General features: G+C 47.1%; 1 protein-coding gene across 2 annotated transcripts in view; it reads right to left on the minus strand.

Moving 5' to 3' along the window:
• cobll1b (cordon-bleu WH2 repeat protein-like 1b) overlaps window positions 1–18697 on the minus strand; it is a 265209-nt gene that overhangs the window by 215405 nt on the left and 31107 nt on the right. The window contains exon 1 of one of the 2 annotated variants that reach the window (XM_084309732.1): window positions 3271–3398. The exons of the other annotated variant lie outside the window; for it this stretch is intronic. The gene's annotated coding sequence lies outside the window, so the exon portion shown is untranslated. Of the gene's footprint in view, window positions 1–3270; window positions 3399–18697 lie in introns of those variants that run through there. 2 annotated transcript variants of the gene reach the window in all.

The following is an 18697-nucleotide window of genomic DNA, read 5'->3' on the forward strand; positions in this document are numbered from 1 at the left end:
AGAGAGAGAGAAGTCTGGGAGAGAGAGCAGCCTGGGAGAAAGAGGGCAGCCTGGAGGAGAGAGAGAGCAGCCTGGGGAGAGAGAGTAGCCTGGGGGAGAGAGAGCAGCCTGGGGGAGAGAGAGAGAGCAGCCTGGGAGAGAGCAGCCTGGGAGAGAGAGAGAGCAGCCTGGGGGAGAGAGAGAGAGAGCAGCCTGGGAGAGAGCAGCCTGGGGGAGAGAGAGAGAGAGCAGCCTGCGAGAGAGCAGCCTGGGAGAGAGAGAGCAGCCTGGGGGAGAGAGAGAGAGAGCAGCCTGGGAGAGAGCAGCCTGGGGGAGAGAGAGAGAGCAGCTGGGAGAGAGAGAGCAGCCTGGGGGAGAGAGAGCAGCCTAGGAGAGAGAGAGCAGCCTGGGGGAGAGAGAGAGCAGCCTAGGAGAGAGAGCAGGCCTGGGGGAGAGAGAGCAGCCTAGGAGAGAGAGAGCAGCCTGGGGGAGAGAGAGAGCAGCCTAGGAGAGAGAGCAGCCTGGGAGAGAGAGAGCAGCCTGGGAGAGAGAAAGCAGCCTGGGGGAGAGAGAGCAGCCTGGGAGAGAGAGAGAGCAGCCTGGGAGAAAGAGAGCAGCCTGGGGGAGAGAGAGCAGCCTGGGGGGAGAGAGAGCAGCCTGGGGGAGAGAGCAGCCTGGAGGAGAGAGAGAGCAACGTGGGGGAGAGAGCAGCCTGGGGGAGAAAGAGCAGCCTGGGAGAGAGAGAGAGCAGCCTGGGGGAGAGAGAGCAGCCTGGGGGAGAGAGAGCAGCCTGGGGGAGAGATAGCAGCCTGGGGAGAGAGAGCAGCCTGGGGGAGAGAGAACAGCCTGGAGGGAGAGAGCAGCCTGGGGGAGAGAGTAGCCTGGGGGGAGAGAGAGTAGCCTGGGGAGAGAGAGCAGCCTGGGGGAGAGAGAGCAGCCTGTGAGAGAGAGAGAGCAGCCTGGAGGAGAGAGAGAGACGCCTGGGAGAGAGCAGCCTGGAGGAGAGAGAGAGCAGCCTGGGGGAGAGCGAGTAGCCTGGGGGAGAGAGAGAGAAGTCTGGGAGAGAGAGCAGCCTGGGAGAAAGAGAGCAGCCTGGAGGAGAGAGAGAGCAGCCTGGGGGAGAGAGAGTAGCCTGGGGGAGAGAGAGCAGCCTGGGGGAGAGAGAGAGAGCAGCCTGGGAGAGAGCAGCCTGGGAGAGAGAGAGAGCAGCCTGGGAGAGAGCAGCCTGCGAGAGAGCAGCCTGGGAGAGAGAGAGCAGCCTGGGGAGAGAGAGAGAGAGCAGCCTGGGAGAGAGCAGCCTGGGGGAGAGAGAGAGAACAGCCTGGGAGAGAAAGAGCAGCCTGGGGGAGAGAGAGCAGCCTAGGAGAGAGAGAGCAGCCTGGGGGAGAGAGAGAGCAGCCTAGGAGAGAGAGAGCAGCCTGGGAGAGAGAGAGCAGCCTGGGAGAGAGAAAGCAGCCTGGGGGAGAGAGAGCAGCCTGGGAGAGAGAGAGCAGCCTGGGAGAGAGAGAGCAGTCTGGGAGAGAGCAGCCTGGGGGAGAGAGAGCAGCCTGGGAGAGAGAGAGCAGCCTGGGAGAGAGAGAGCAGTCTGGGAGAGAGCAGCCTGGGGGAGAGAGAGCAGCCTGGGAGAGAGAGAGCAGTCTGGGAGAGGGGGCTAAGCAGCGTGTCAGAGGAGGCTAAAGATTAGCCAGGCTGCGGTATGTCAGGGAGCAGCTGGGGCACAGCAGCAAAGGCCCCTGGGGGAAAGGTGGTCTCGCCTACAGAGAGGCAAACAAGAAGAACGAAGGGCCCTTCCTGCCATACCCCAGACTACAATAAGAGCCCTTCCTGCCGTACCCCAGACTACAAGAAGAGCCCTTCCTGCCGTACCCCAGACTACAAGAAGAGCCCTTCCTGCCGTACCCCAGACTACAATAAGAGCCCTTCCTGCCGTACCCCAGACTACAAGAAGAGCCCTTCCTGCCGTACCCCAGACAACAATAAGAGCCCTTCCTGCCGTACCCCAGACTACAATAAGAGCCCTTCCTGCCGTCCCCCAGACTACAAGAAGAGCCCTTCCTGCTGTACCCCAGAGTACTAGAAAAGCCCTTCCTGCCGTACCCCAGACTACAAGAAGAGCCCTTCCTGCCGTACCCCAGACTACAAGAAGAGCCCTTCCTGCTGTACCCCAGAGTACTAGAAAAGCCCTTCCTGCCGTACCCCAGACTACAAGAAGAGCCCTTCCTGCCGTACCCCAGGACTACAAGAAGAGCCCTTCCTGCTGTACCCCAGAGTACTAGAAAAGCCCTTCCTGCCGTACCCCAGACTACAAGAAGAGCCCTTCCTGCTGTACCCCAGAGTACTAGAAAAGCCCTTCCTGCCGTACCCCAGACTATAGAAAAGCCCTTCCTGCTGTACCCCAGACTATAGAAAAGCCCTTCCTGCCGTACCCCAGACTATAGAAAAGCCCTTCCTGCCGTACACCAGACTATAGAAAAGCCCTTCCTGCCGTCCCCCAGACTACTAGAAAGACCCTTCCTGCCGTACCCCAGACTACAAGAAGGGCCCTTCCTGCCGTACCCTAGACTACAAGAAGGGCCCTTCCTGCCGTACCCCAGACTACAAGAAGAGCCCTTCCTGCCGTACCCCAGACTACAATAAGAGCCCTTCCTGCCGTACCCCAGACTACAAGAAGGGCCCTTCCTGCCGTACCCCAGACTACTAGAAAGGCCCTTCCTGCCGTACCCCAGACTACAATAAGAGCCCTTCCTGCCGTCCCCCAGACAACACCCCTCCGGGCGTAATTTAAGAAGCTGGAGCAACAAGGTGTCGCTCTGCGATGACCTTCTACGCCGAGAGAGTTTGAGCACCGCGTCGCACGCTAGTCTTAGTGTACGGGTTCAAACACGCCGCTGTGCAACGCATCACCTGGAGTCCAACGACAACACGGTGAATCAGCTGAATCAGGACCGCAACCCGCGAGCCAACACAAAGCACACATCCTGCCCCAGCCCCCCCCCCCCCCCCCCCCCCCACCGTTAATAACTGTACTCTCTTGTCTTCACTCGTGTAATTACCAGGTACGGCTGGGTACCTTACAAAGGAGAACGAGACTCATAACTACTAATTACAAGGTCCTCTCGTCCGGAGGAAGCGAACTCAATCATACACAGTATTGTACTGTAGGCCTATACATCAGACACTATATAGGCAGTGTAAAGGAGCTGAGGAGACACAGTGAAGCAGGTGTGATCATGACGAGACAGACCCACTCATCCCGGCTTTGTGATAATGCCATTATGCCGCTTGTCTTACCTCTTTTGCCTGCGGTCCTCCTCCTCTCAGATACCGTCCATGCGTGTACCTCCCACGGGAGTGCTGGACAGACTCACTCAGATGAGTATCTCAATGACCAGTACACCTTGAAGCCACGCCCCCCCCCCGTCCTGTCCCGTCTCTGACATCAGAAGGTACATAAATCCCCTGTCACAGAAGACAGCCCCCTCCCCTCCTCCTCCTCCTCTCTGTCTGCGTCTCGGAAAGCTCTTAAGCGCGGTGTGTTGTCGGCATAGAGGCTAACTAACTCCCCCGCAGGCAGTAAGGAGCAACAGAGCGGTAATCAGCTTTACCTCCCCGTGCGGACGTGAGCCAGTGTGGGGGCGGGGCCAGTGTGTGGGCGGGGCCAGCGTGGGAGCGGGCCTGTGTGTGGGCGGGGCCAGGGGAACGACAGCACATGGACAGGAAGACACATGCTCCCTGCATTAGTGCAGAGCTCAGGTCAAGGGGTGGGGAGTGTGGAGTGGACTCAGGAGTTGTTATATTAGATTAGATTCAGATGTGTTGTCGTCATGCAGCACAAGTACAGTACAACCGAAAGAAGTTTGGCATCCAACCAGAGTGCAAATGTACAGGTGATTAAACTGTGTATAAAATATATAAATTAGTACTACTGAGTAATAGTGCTAATCAGATGTATGTACAGAGTTGTTGTATTAATATGTACAGTTATGTATTTATTTGTTTACCCAGGGACAGTGCACATTAATCAACATCTTCAGTTTCCACATCAATGCAAATGTGCCAGAATTAGCTAAGGTTACAGTGATACAGGTATGAGTAGTATGTACAGGATATGTACAGATATAAATATAGTATGATATGTAAAAAGTATTATATGCAGGTATGTACAGACAGATGTGAATATATATACGGTAAGAATATATATATATATATATATATATATATATATATATATATATATATATATATATATATATATATATATAATGATACAGATATATAGCATTATTGTACATGCTATCATGCAGAGTTGCATGGGTTATATGCATGTGTATAATAAGTAGGTATATAGAAGGATTATAGACATATATATATACTGTATATATAAATATAAATGTATATATATGGTTATTAGGTGTCAACTTGACGATCCTGCGGGTAGGGCCAATAAAACAACAGTCCATTGTAATAGATTATGCCATATATATACAGTAGATTGCAATCATACCACTCTTTCTGCTGTATATTCGTTCACAATTCAAAGACTGTCGACACTGACACTTACTGTCGTCAATTGATAGTTAATAGCGGGTGAAAGCGGGAGAACGATTTGTAGACCTTGCAATAAATACGTCTGTAATAATAACACACTGTATCACACACTGCTCTGCTGTCATATAAAACGGGGTCAAACTTTCCCGACAGGGTTCAAACAATCTAGGGCTGCGTTCACACTGCAAGCGAGAACGTGGCCCAAATCTGTAAATTTTTTTGCTCATATGTGACTCAGATCTGATTCTTTCACGACAGTGTGAACAGCACAAATCACATGGAATCTGATCTTTTAAATTCTGATTTGGGCCACTTTCATATGTGGTCCTAAAATCAGATTTTTTCACAATGTGAACTCAGTCTGAACAATCAGTCACTCTAGATTGACATTTGTCACAATTTCTTAAGTCCATCTTCTTTATTGTTCATTTGCGCATGCGGGTCAAATTCAGGAGCGTGGCCAGTTCACATTGGAATCTGATCTTGGCCACATTTAATAAATGAATGTGAACAGCCAACAAAAAGGTTCAGATCTGAGCAATAAATCAGAATTGAGCACTACGGCTCGCAGTGTGAACGTAGCCTAGGGGTTTTGTCCTACTCGCTAATCTAATCAGCTGTTTGGCTATTTGGTTTGTTATGCATTTGCTTCTCATTAGCACAAGCGACTTGTCACGACCACACCCTCCTACTGGGAGTTGATCCACTCTGAAATCACATTAGAAAGCGATTGGTGAACAAACAAGACTCAATTACTATATCTGGCAAACAAAGGTATGACATCACTTACATTTTGAGCGGTCATTAATCAAGAATCGTACATCTGGATGTTTTAATATTATTGTTATTGTTTTATTACTGTAGAGTGTAGAGGTTCTCGCTTATTTACTTATTTAGTTATTTACGCTACATCCCTGGACTCCTTCAAATCACTACTCAAATCTCACCTCTTCACCAAATATATTAATGACTCTGCCTGACTTCCCTCTTTTACCCAACTGTCCCTCTGATTTCCTTCCTCTTAGTTTGTCTCCCTCTTTATATGATAGAGGTATAAGTCCCTCTGATTTCCTTCTTCTTAGTTTGTCTCCCTCTTTATATGATAGAGGACTTAGAGGTATATGTCTCTCTGATTTCCTTCCCCTTAGTTTGTCTCCCTCTTCTGTTAAGCGCCTTGGGTTCCTTGAAAGGCGCTATATAAATCTAAGAAATTATTATTATTATTATAATTTCAATTTGCATACAGCTACATACGTTTCTTCAGTCTAGTCACATTTCTCGAGTAGGTCACACAACAAGGAGGAATCGTGATAATTGCTGATAATAACATTAAAGGGTCAGGGTTAAAACGATGAATGCGATAAGGCGTGGCCACCGGAGAGTATCGAGAGTCAACAGACCTGTTCGACGGAGAGAGAGAGAGGCAGCTGGATGGCGGCACACACAAAAGGGTCTGTCAGCACCCGTTAATCTACAACACCGGTAACCAGGTACGTTCGCCGTGGGACGTTTCCCTGATCTGCCACCACAAGTCGAGTCGACGCACTGAACCAACAGAGACACGAGTGAATAAAGCCGGCGTACCATACCGAGCATACCGGCCTCCACTGACACAGCTGTGACCACCGCAATCTGCCTCGTGCTGGCGAACCGCCACGATGTGAGGACCCCCCCCCACAACGCAAATAGATCCCCCGAACTGACAAAATAACATGAATGGATGCATTATGTCTCTATAATATCTATCACTTTTACAGCACTAGTGCCACACAAAGTGCTTTTACAATGGGGGTGATGGCGTGCATGTTTATACAGTGTGGGTGGGCCCCTAGCGGGAATCTAACCCCTAACCCCCAGGCAGTGCCATGCTCATGGGACCATGTGACAACATACGTGTGCTTATTTGCACTTTCATGCACACACGCTTGATTCCACCACTATACTACTATAACCTGAGGGGAGAAACAGAAGTACTTTTTAAAAGTACACACTACCTGATGATGTGAGAACGACATGTGGGTTGAAACACATGATGGATTTGAATACTTTGCCGTGTTTTAAGGGGGGGGGGCTCACTAAATATTTATAAGTAATCTCTTCACCATAGCCTTTTAATACACTCTGCCACTTAAGACATCCACACTGTGATTATTGTACTGTAAATGAGCACTGCTTTTATTCTGTCTATTTTATGCTCATTTCATGTCTATTTTATGTCTATTTTCACATCTATTTGGGCTGCAAACATATATATATATATATATATATATATATATATATATATATATATATATATATATATATACATTAGGGCTGTCAAAATTAATGCTTTAACTTTGGAGATTAATTTAAATTAATTAAAGCATTAAAATAAATGTATCTAGATTAATCTATGGAGTGAAAAATCTTCAACGTTCTGAACTTTCAGCAGTATATTTGCTTGTTCTTTTTTTGCATCGACTCATGCACCTTTTTGAAAATCATCTGACATGAAGATGGAACACATTTTTGTTGTTAATATTGTTTATATTACTATTAAAATACTATTAAAATAGTATTTGAATCTAAATATACTTTCTTTGTGTTGATTTTACATTAATTCCATGATTTTACTCAAGTAAATATCTGTTACAAGCTTCAGTCTTAAATAGAAAAATGCTATTTTTAATCTAGATTAATCTAGATTAATTACAGAAAATTGTGAGATTAATTACTTAATTTTTTTATCTATTGACAGCACTAATATACATATATATGTATGTGTGTGTATATACTGCCTACTAGCTGGACTGCCTACTAGCTGGACTCCTACTAGTCTCTGCTATGGAAAAACCTATGCAAGAAGTGCGTCTGTTGAATATTTGCGACAAAAAAAAAGAAAAAGGCAGGAAACAGTGACCTTGGGCTCCAGCCCGTTATGACTCACTGACATTTCCTACAGTGTGCCTTTACAATGAGAGCATTATGTCAACACTGTGTCTCAGGGCTCTCCCTGAACCCCCTGCTCCAGCGGCAGTATCACTCTCAGCGGACTGGGAAAGTAAAGCGCTTGATGTAGTACAATAGCTGTGCCTATTTTTAACCGAGTGTACTTTGTCTCCCTGTCCGGTAAGACAAGTAAACAGTGAGGCCGTGATTGGACGTCTTTTCAAACGTGCTAACGATAATGCTAACGATGACAGCGCCGGCTCTGGGGTGGTTTCTCATCCGAGAGGCTCTCGCTGCCGTTCAAACCCGTTCTTGCAGGGCTGTTGTCGTGAGAAGAAATAAAATGTGGATAAAAACTATATGATATGATGATAGTAATATTGAAGTCAAAAGAATGTATCTGGTGCTCTTCAAGGACAGGGCGCTGAATACAGAAGCTGTCCATCTTACTTAACTCATTCGGGGCCAGACCCGAGATATCTCGGGTTAACTTGCCGACGCTTGAGCGCCAAACTGCGAGAAAAGTCAGGTTTTCATCGTTATTTCTTTTATTCTATATTTCCATTCATTATCCATCCAGGGAGCCTGGTGTTATCATAGGGCAGGGGTGGCCAACCAGTCAGAGACTAAGAGCCACAAAAATTACTGTGGTACCACAAAGAGCCACACCATATACCAGCGTTTCTCAACCTTTTTTTTCAGTCACGGCACCCTTCATGTGTTTATAGGTCTCACCCTCTGGCCTCTGAAGTTGCTAATGTCTTTTTTATTTGGGCCTCACAGGGTTAAAAGTACCCTGTGAGACCCACGGTTGCAAAATTACAAAATCACTTTTAGCCATTTAAAAAAAGAATGTTTATTTAAAAAATGTTAAAGGGGAACTATTTTACTATTTCTTTCACTATTTGGGCACTTTTACACAATTCCTGTGAGTCTATGGAACACCTAGTTTCTTTTCAAAAAAAAATGCATTGTTTTGTATTTCTAATCAAGTACTCAAAAACCGCATTTTTCTACCTCAAGATCTTAAGCCGTTTTTAGGCTGGGCTCCAACCACTGTGTGGCCTGGTGCCAACTGCCACATCAACTGCCACATTATTATGCAGCTGAGAAATCTCTGACATCACAGATATGCACATTTTCAGATGACTCAGTTCAGTGAGGGTGAATATTGTGAGAGGAGAATTGGAAGAATGCGCCAATATGAGAATTAGAGACATAGATCCTATTAATATAAGTCCACATAGCTAAGAAACAATGGTAAACACTGAAAAAGGCCATTTATAAGATAGTTCCCCTTTAAGCACATGTATAGTCAATTGGTCCTGTTGTTCAGCCTCACAATGCTATTTGATAGTAAATGTGTTTATATGTCCCACCCTCTGGCCTCTGAAGTTGCTAATGTCTTTTTAATTTGGCCTCACAGGGTTAACCTCTTAAGCCCGAGATATACAGTAAAAGTGTATATTTTCAGCATTACGTTTGTTTACCAATTATTTTAACTGTTATTAGTGAAATACAAGATTATAGAAATCTCAGGGCATTGAGTCGGAAACCGGCGCATATTGACAGGAGGAAGTGGCACATCCAAAAGTGAGTGTAGTCTTTTGAAGGAAGAGACTCAGGGCTTTCAAATTTCGAAAAACTACCCTACCCAGCTCACACCAGCCCCTGTCAATCATCTGACTTTTTTATTTCTCTTATTTTTTGGGATTATCTCCCACAAACCTGAACGTTATTGCCATAAAACAGAACGCAGTTCGTTTCTCTACCTTTCTGTGAACGTCTTGCAAAAAACTGTGTTGCAATATGATGAAAAATGGTGGAGAAATTTACATTATAAAAAAGATGGCAGAATTCAGTACTGTATCTACAAAACCTTCTGTTTAATCATCTTCCCTTTATTCATTTTTATTCAGGTCTGGTCAATTTTAGCATGGTGTTATTCACAATCAAAGATAAAATTTTTTTTAAATAGAATTGATATTCTCCTTTGGTTCATTACAATTTACTCAAGCCTAGTAACAGACACACTATTTCTGACACTGATCCATATATGTCCCTAGATTCAGATACCAAGAACATGCAAATGGACCATTAAAAAAAAATTGTAAATGTTTATTCTACGTCCTTATGGAATGAGTGACATAAAAAAAAAAGAAAAAAAAAAAAAACGTATTTTTTATAAAGAAAAATTGATGGAAGAGCCGCACATTGACAGGCAAAGAGCCGCATGTGGCTCGCGAGCCGCGGGTTGGCCACCCCTGTCATAGGGAATGAGTCTGAGATCGCAAAAGTCCAATACCGCCGCCTGGTAGGATGCGGCCGGTATTGCACATCCTTTGAAACTCTGTGTCTTGGGTTGTGCGTAGATTATATTGGTCCGGGCGGACTTTTCCATGTCGGTTGTCCCGATCGGCTTGAGGAGCATCAAATGCTCCAGATGGATGATGTATGGCGGATTATGTTGGCGACACGATCAACACCAATACTGGGACTCGCGATCAGATAATTGGAATATTATTTTTGCCTTCATTGCGATCCGAGCGTATGTGTGTAACGCTAGTCCATAGCGTATTCCGTTGGTGACGATCAAAGCATAAAAAAACGACCCCCCCCCCCCTTTCATACATTCATGATGGAACATAATACCTATATTATTTTATTGTAGCGTGTGTAGGGACGGAACGCCAATGCATTTAGTATAATACACGTTGGGGGCTATTACCAACCTCCCATGAATTATCCTAAAACCATACTTATATTCACCACGGTATAAAACGGGAATGTATGGATGAACTTTTTTTTGTTTTTCACATATTGAACGATAGATACTCGATGTCAAATGGGCAATAGTATTGTATCCATAGCTATAATATATAATATAGTTATAGCCCTGCAAATAGAGCTGCCGCGATTACCGCATTACCGCGGTATCGCTGTTACATCACGCCCACCGCAAGAGTAGGCTGAATACCGCGTCACCGCTGTTTTTTTTTTATAATAATAAAGTACCCTTCTCTCGTTGGGCTTGCGGCTCTGCAGATATACCCTACTCCTCTATCGAGGTTCCAAGCGACCCTATTGGGTACCAGAAAAGTCATGTGAAACATTGCAGACCACTGATTGGTCAGAAGAGAGACGCGTCACACGTTGGATCGTCTTGCAGTGCTTTTACTTCCTGAATCTCAGCCATTGATCAGAGCTCACAGTCACAACACGGCTAATATACGTTAGCTCCCACCGGAGACCGGAGTGGATTACCGACGTACCGTCGCTCCTCAGGGAACGAGGCATAATGATTTTACTGCAACGAAATGTTATAATAAAAGCCCTTCGTTCTATACACTTGTCTGATTGAAAACTTTATTAACAGACCGCAGAATGGGTACAACTCTGCACGCTCTGAGCAAAGAAAGGAACTGAGATATGAATTGAGTAACGCTTGCCTTGCTATGGTCCGGTAAATACGAACGTGTAACTATATAACGTAATGCCACAAAACGAATGCCTTTGTAATCATAAGTAGTAACGTTATAATAATAATAAGAAGAAGAAAGGGTCGGGGGGTAACCGGCGGGCGCGCCGCTACCACCCCTGCCCGCGACACAGAGGGGATACTTCGAATCCGTGTTTCACTTTTAATGAATGCGTGCTTGCCGAATCCCAAACAATATTCATGCTGCAAAGTCATCCTCTAAAGATAGACATTTAGACTAGAGGCAGGCTATATGCTATAAAGAGTAGACTACAAAAAAAATGCATTCAAACTTTTTTTGTGTGTGTGTGTGCGGTAATAACCGCAGCGGTAGGAAATATTTCGCAAATTTGTGCGGTAAGGAAAACATCAATACCGCGGCAGCTCTACCTGCAAACACCGCCACGTATTCCTACACTTTAAAGCGTTGGCCTTTCAACCACACAGTACACAGCACCCTCTGGCGCTGAATGAGTTAAGGCTGTGATCACATCGGGCGGCTTTTTGAACGGTTTTATCGCAACAGGCGCGCCTCTCCTCCAAACTACTGCCTCTCCTCCAAACTACTCTATCTCCTCCAAACTACTGTATCTCCTCCAAACTACTGTATCTCCTCCAAACTACTCCATCTCCTCCAAACTACTGAACCTCCTCCAAACTACTGCATCTCCTCCAAACTACTCTATCTCCTCCAAACTACTGCACCTCCTCCAAACTACTGCATCTCCTCCAAACTACTCTATCTCCTCCAAACTACTGTATCTCCTCCAAACTACTGTATCTCCTCCAAACTACTCCATCTCCTCCAAACTACTGCACCTCCTCCAAACTACTGCATCTCCTCCAAACTACTGTATCTCCTCCAAACTACTGCACCTCCTCCAAACTAATGCACCTCCTCCAAACTACTCCATCTCCTCCAAACTACTGTATCTCCTCCAAACTACTGTATCTCCTCCAAACTACTCCATCTCCTCCAAACTACTGCACCTCCTCCAAACTACTGTATCTCCTCCAAACTACTCCATCTCCTCCAAACTACTGCACCTCCTCCAAACTACTGCATCTCCTCCAAACTACTCTATCTCCTCGAAACTACTGTATCTCCTCCAAACTACTGTATCTCCTCCAAACTACTCCATCTCCTCCAAACTACTGCACCTCCTCCAAACTACTGCATCTCCTCCAAACTACTGTATCTCCTCCAAACTACTGCACCTCCTCCAAACTACTCCATCTCCTCCAAACTACTGCACCTCCTCCAAACTACTGTAGCTCCTCCAAACTACTGCACCTCCTCCAAACTACTGTATCTACTCCAAACTACTCCATCTCCTCCAAACTACTGCACCTCCTCCAAACTACTGCACCTCCTCCAAACTACACACCTCCTCCAAACTACTGCCTCTCCTCCAAACTACTGTATCTCCTCCAAACTACTGTATCTCCTCCAAACTACTGTATCTCCTCCAAACTACTGCATCTCCTCCAAACTACTGCATCTCCTCCAAACTACACACCTCCTCCAAACTACTGCACCTCCTCCAAACTACACACCTCCTCCAAACTACACACAACCTCCAAACTACTGCATCTCCTCCAAACTACTGCACCTCCTCCAAACTACACACCTCCTCCAAACTACACACCTTCTCCAAACTACACACCTCCTCCAAACTACACACCTCCTCCAAACTACTGCGCCTCCTCCAAACTACACAGCTCCTCCAAACTACTGCACCTCCTCCAAACTACTGCACCTCCTTCAAACTACTGTACCTCCTCCAAACTACACACCTCCTCCAAACTACTGCACCTCCTCCAAACTACTGCACCTCCTCCAAACTACACACCTCCTCCAAACTACTGCCTCTCAACCAAACTACACACCTCCTCCAAACTACTGCACCTCCTCCAAACTACTGCCTCTCAACCAAACTACACACCTCCTCCAAACTACTGCACCTCCTCCAAACTACACACCTCCTCCAAACTACTGCACCTCCTCCAAACTACTACACCTCCTCCAAACTACTGCACCTCCTCCAAACTACTGCATATCCTCCAAACTACTGTACCTCCTCCAAACTACACACCTCCTCCAAACTACTGCACCTCCTCCAAACTACACACCTCCTCCAAACTACACACCTCCAAACTACACACATCCTCCAAACTACTGCATCTCCTCCAAACTACTGCACCTCCTCCAAACTACTGTAGCTCCTCCAAACTACACACCTCCTCCAAACTACACACCTTCTCCAAACTACACACCTCCTCCAAACTACACACCTCCTCCAAACTACTGCACCTCCTACAAACTACACACCTCCTCCAAACTACTGCACCTCCTCCAAACTACTGCACCTCCTCCAAACTACTGCAACTCCTCCAAACAACTGTACCTCCTCCAAACTACACACCTCCTCCAAACTACTGCACCTCCTCCAAACTACTGCACCTCCTCCAAACTACTGCCTCTCAACCAAACTACACACCTCCTCCAAACTACTGCACCTCCTCCAAACTACACACCTCCTCCAAACTACTGCCTCTCAACCAAACTACACACCTCCTCCAAACTACTGCACCTCCTCCAAACTACACACCTCCTCCAAACTACTGCACCTCCTCCAAACTACTGCACCTCCTCCAAACTACTGCACCTCCTCCAAACTACTGCCTCTCCTCCAAACTACTGCACCTCCTCCAAACTACACACCTCCTCCAAACTACTGCATCTCCTCCAAACTACTGTATCTCCTCCAAACTACTGCACCTCCTCCAAACTACACACCTCCTCCAAACTACTGCATCTCCTCCAAACTACTGCATCTCCTCCAAACTACTGTATCTCCTCCAAACTACTGCACCACCTCCAAACTACACACCTCCTCCAAACTACTGCATCTCCTCCAAACTACTGTATATCCTCCAAACTACTGCATCTCCTCCAAACTACACACCTCCTCCAAACTACTGTATCTCCTCCAAACTACTGCATCTCCTCCAAACTACACACCTCCTCCAAACTACTGTATCTCCTCCAAACTACTGTACCTCCTCCAAACTACACACCTCCTCCAAACTACTGCACCTCCTCCAAACTACTGCCTCTCCTCCAAACTACTGTATCTCCTCCAAACTACTGCATCTCCTCCAAACTACTGTATCTCCTCCAAACTACTGTATATCCTCCAAACTACTGCATCTCCTCCAAACTACTGCATATCAACCAAACTACACACCTCCTCCAAACTACTGCACCTCCTCCAAACTACACACCTCCTCCAAACTACACACAACCTCCAAACTACTGCATCTCCTCCAAACTACTGCACCTCCTCCAAACTACACACCTCCTCCAAACGACACACCTTCTCCAAACTACACACCTCCTCCAAACTACTGCACCTCCTCCAAACTACACACCTCCTCCAAACTACTGCACCTCCTCCAAACTACACACCTCCTCCAAACTACTGCGCCTCCTCCAAACTACACAGCTCCTCCAAACTACTGCACCTCCTCCAAACTACTGCACCTCCTTCAAACTACTGTACCTCCTCCAAACTACACACCTCCTCCAAACTACTGCACCTCCTCCAAACTACTGCACCTCCTCCAAACTACACACCTCCTCCAAACTACTGCCTCTCAACCAAACTACACACCTCCTCCAAACTACTGCACCTCCTCCAAACTACTGCCTCTCAACCAAACTACACACCTCCTCCAAACTACTGCACCTCCTCCAAACTACACACCTCCTCCAAACTACTGCACCTCCTCCAAACTACTGCACCTCCTCCAAACTACTGCATATCCTCCAAACTACTGTACCTCCTCCAAACTACACACCTCCTCCAAACTACTGCACCTCCTCCAAACTACACACCTCCTCCAAACTACACACCTCCAAACTACACACATCCTCCAAACTACTGCATCTCCTCCAAACTACTGCACCTCCTCCAAACTACTGTAGCTCCTCCAAACTACACACCTCCTCCAAACTACACACCTTCTCCAAACTACACACCTCCTCCAAACTACACACCTCCTCCAAACTACTGCACCTCCTACAAACTACACACCTCCTCCAAACTACTGCACCTCCTCCAAACTACTGCACCTCCTCCAAACTACTGCACCTCCTCCAAACTACTGCAACTCCTCCAAACAACTGTACCTCCTCCAAACTACACACCTCCTCCAAACTACTGCACCTCCTCCAAACTACTGCACCTCCTCCAAACTACTGCCTCTCAACCAAACTACACACCTCCTCCAAACTACTGCACCTCCTCCAAACTACACACCTCCTCCAAACTACTGCCTCTCAACCAAACTACACACCTCCTCCAAACTACTGCACCTCCTCCAAACTACACACCTCCTCCAAACTACTGCACCTCCTCCAAACTACTGCACCTCCTCCAAACTACTGCACCTCCTCCAAACTACTGCCTCTCCTCCAAACTACTGCACCTCCTCCAAACTACACACCTCCTCCAAACTACTGCATCTCCTCCAAACTACTGTATCTCCTCCAAACTACTGCACCTCCTCCAAACTACACACCTCCTCCAAACTACTGCATCTCCTCCAAACTACTGCATCTCCTCCAAACTACTGTATCTCCTCCAAACTACTGCACCACCTCCAAACTACACACCTCCTCCAAACTACTGCATCTCCTCCAAACTACTGTATATCCTCCAAACTACTGCATCTCCTCCAAACTACACACCTCCTCCAAACTACTGTATCTCCTCCAAACTACTGCATCTCCTCCAAACTACACACCTCCTCCAAACTACTGTATCTCCTCCAAACTACTGTACCTCCTCCAAACTACACACCTCCTCCAAACTACTGCACCTCCTCCAAACTACTGCCTCTCCTCCAAACTACTGTATCTCCTCCAAACTACTGCATCTCCTCCAAACTACTGTATCTCCTCCAAACTACTGTATATCCTCCAAACTACTGCATCTCCTCCAAACTACTGCATATCAACCAAACTACACACCTCCTCCAAACTACTGCACCTCCTCCAAACTACACACCTCCTCCAAACTACACACAACCTCCAAACTACTGCATCTCCTCCAAACTACTGCACCTCCTCCAAACTACACACCTCCTCCAAACGACACACCTTCTCCAAACTACACACCTCCTCCAAACTACTGCACCTCCTCCAAACTACACACCTCCTCCAAACTACTGCACCTCCTCCAAACTACAGCACCTCCTCCAAACTACTGCACCTCCTCCAAACTACTGCATCTCCTCCAAACTACTGTACCTCCTCCAAACTACACACCTCCTCCAAACTACTGCACCTCCTCCAAACTACTGCACCTCCTCCAAACTACACACCTCCTCCAAACTACTGCCTCTCAACCAAACTACACACCTCCTCCAAACTACTGCACCTCCTCCAAACTACTGCCTCTCAACCAAACTACACACCTCCTCCAAACTACACACCTCCTCCAAACTACACACCTCCTCCAAACTACTGCACCTCCTCCAAACTACACACCTCCTCCAAACTACTGCATCTCCTCCAAACTACTGCACCTCCTCCAAACTACACACCTCCTCCAAACTACACACCTTCTCCAAACTACACACCTCCTCCAAACTACTGCACCTCCTCCAAACTACACACCTCCTCCAAACTACTGCACCTCCTCCAAACTACAGCACCTCCTCCAAACTACTGCACCTCCTCCAAACTACTGCATCTCCTCCAAACTATTGTACCTCCTCCAAACTACACACCTCCTCCAAACTACTGCACCTCCTCCAAACTACTGCACCTCCTCCAAACTACACACCTCCTCCAAACTACTGCCTCTCAACCAAACTACACACCTCCTCCAAACTACTGCACCTCCTCCAAACTACTGCCTCTCAACCAAACTACACACCTCCTCCAAACTACACACCTCCTCCAAACTACACACCTCCTCCAAACTACTGCACCTCCTCCAAACTACACACATCCTCCAAACTACTGCACCTCCTCCAAACTACTACACCTCCTCCAAACTACTGCACCTCCTCCAAACTACTGCATCTCCTCCAAACTACTGTACCTCCTCCAAACTACACACCTCCTCCAAACTACTGCACCTCCTCCAAACTACACACCTCCTCCAAACTACACACCTCCAAACTACACACATCCTCCAAACTACTGCATCTCCTCCAAACTACTGCACCTCCTCCAAACTACTGTAGCTCCTCCAAACTACACACCTCCGCCAAACTACACACCTTCTCCAAACTACACACCTCCTCCAAACTACACACCTCCTCCAAACTACTGCACCTCCTCCAAACTACACACCTTCTCCAAACTACTGCACCTCCTCCAAACTACTCCTCCAAACTACTGCACCTCCTCCAAACTACTGCATCTCCTCCAAACTACTGTACCTCCTCCAAACTACACACCTCCTCCAAACTACTGTACCTCCTCCAAACTACACACCTCCTCCAAACTACTGCACCTCCTCCAAACTACTGCACCTCCTCCAAACTACTGCCTCTCAACCAAACTACACACCTCCTCCAAACTACTGCACCTCCTCCAAACTACACACCTCCTCCAAACTACTGCCTCTCAACCAAACTACACACCTCCTCCAAACTACACACCTCCTCCAAACTACTGCACCTCCTCCAAACTACTGTACCTCCTCCAAACTACACACCTCCTCCAAACTACTGCACCTCCTCCAAACTACACACCTCCTCCAAACTACTGCACCTCCTCCAAACTACTGCACCTCCTCCAAACTACACACCTCCTCCAAACTACTGCATCTCCTCCAAACTACTGTATCTCCTCCAAACTACTGCACCTCCTCCAAACTACACACCTCCTCCAAACTACTGCATCTCCTCCAAACTACTGCATCTCCTCCAAACTACTGTATCTCCTCCAAACTACTGCACCACCTCCAAACTACACACCTCCTCCAAACTACTGCATCTCCTCCAAACTACTGTATATCCTCCAAACTACTGCATCTCCTCCAAACTACACACCTCCTCCAAACTACTGTATCTCCTCCAAACTACTGCATCTCCTCCAAACTACACACCTCCTCCAAACTACTGTATCTCCTCCAAACTACTGTACCTCCTCCAAACTACACACCTCCTCCAAACTACTGCACCTCCTCCAAACTACTGCCTCTCCTCCAAACTACTGTATCTCCTCCAAACTACTGCATCTCCTCCAAACTACTGTATCTCCTCCAAACTACTGTATATCCTCCAAACTACTGCATCTCCTCCAAACTACTGCATATCAACCAAACTACACACCTCCTCCAAACTACTGCACCTCCTCCAAACTACACACCTCCTCCAAACTACACACAACCTCCAAACTACTGCATCTCCTCCAAACTACTGCACCTCCTCCAAACTACACACCTCCTCCAAACGACACACCTTCTCCAAACTACACACCTCCTCCAAACTACTGCACCTCCTCCAAACTACACACCTCCTCCAAACTACTGCACCTCCTCCAAACTACAGCACCTCCTCCAAACTACTGCACCTCCTCCAAACTACTGCATCTCCTCCAAACTACTGTACCTCCTCCAAACTACACACCTCCTCCAAACTACTGCACCTCCTCCAAACTACTGCACCTCCTCCAAACTACACACCTCCTCCAAACTACTGCCTCTCAACCAAACTACACACCTCCTCCAAACTACTGCA

This window comes from Notolepis coatsorum (assembly GCF_963971535.1).
Source record: "Notolepis coatsorum genome assembly, chromosome: 3".
NCBI classification, from domain to species: domain Eukaryota; kingdom Metazoa; phylum Chordata; class Actinopteri; order Aulopiformes; family Paralepididae; genus Notolepis; species Notolepis coatsorum.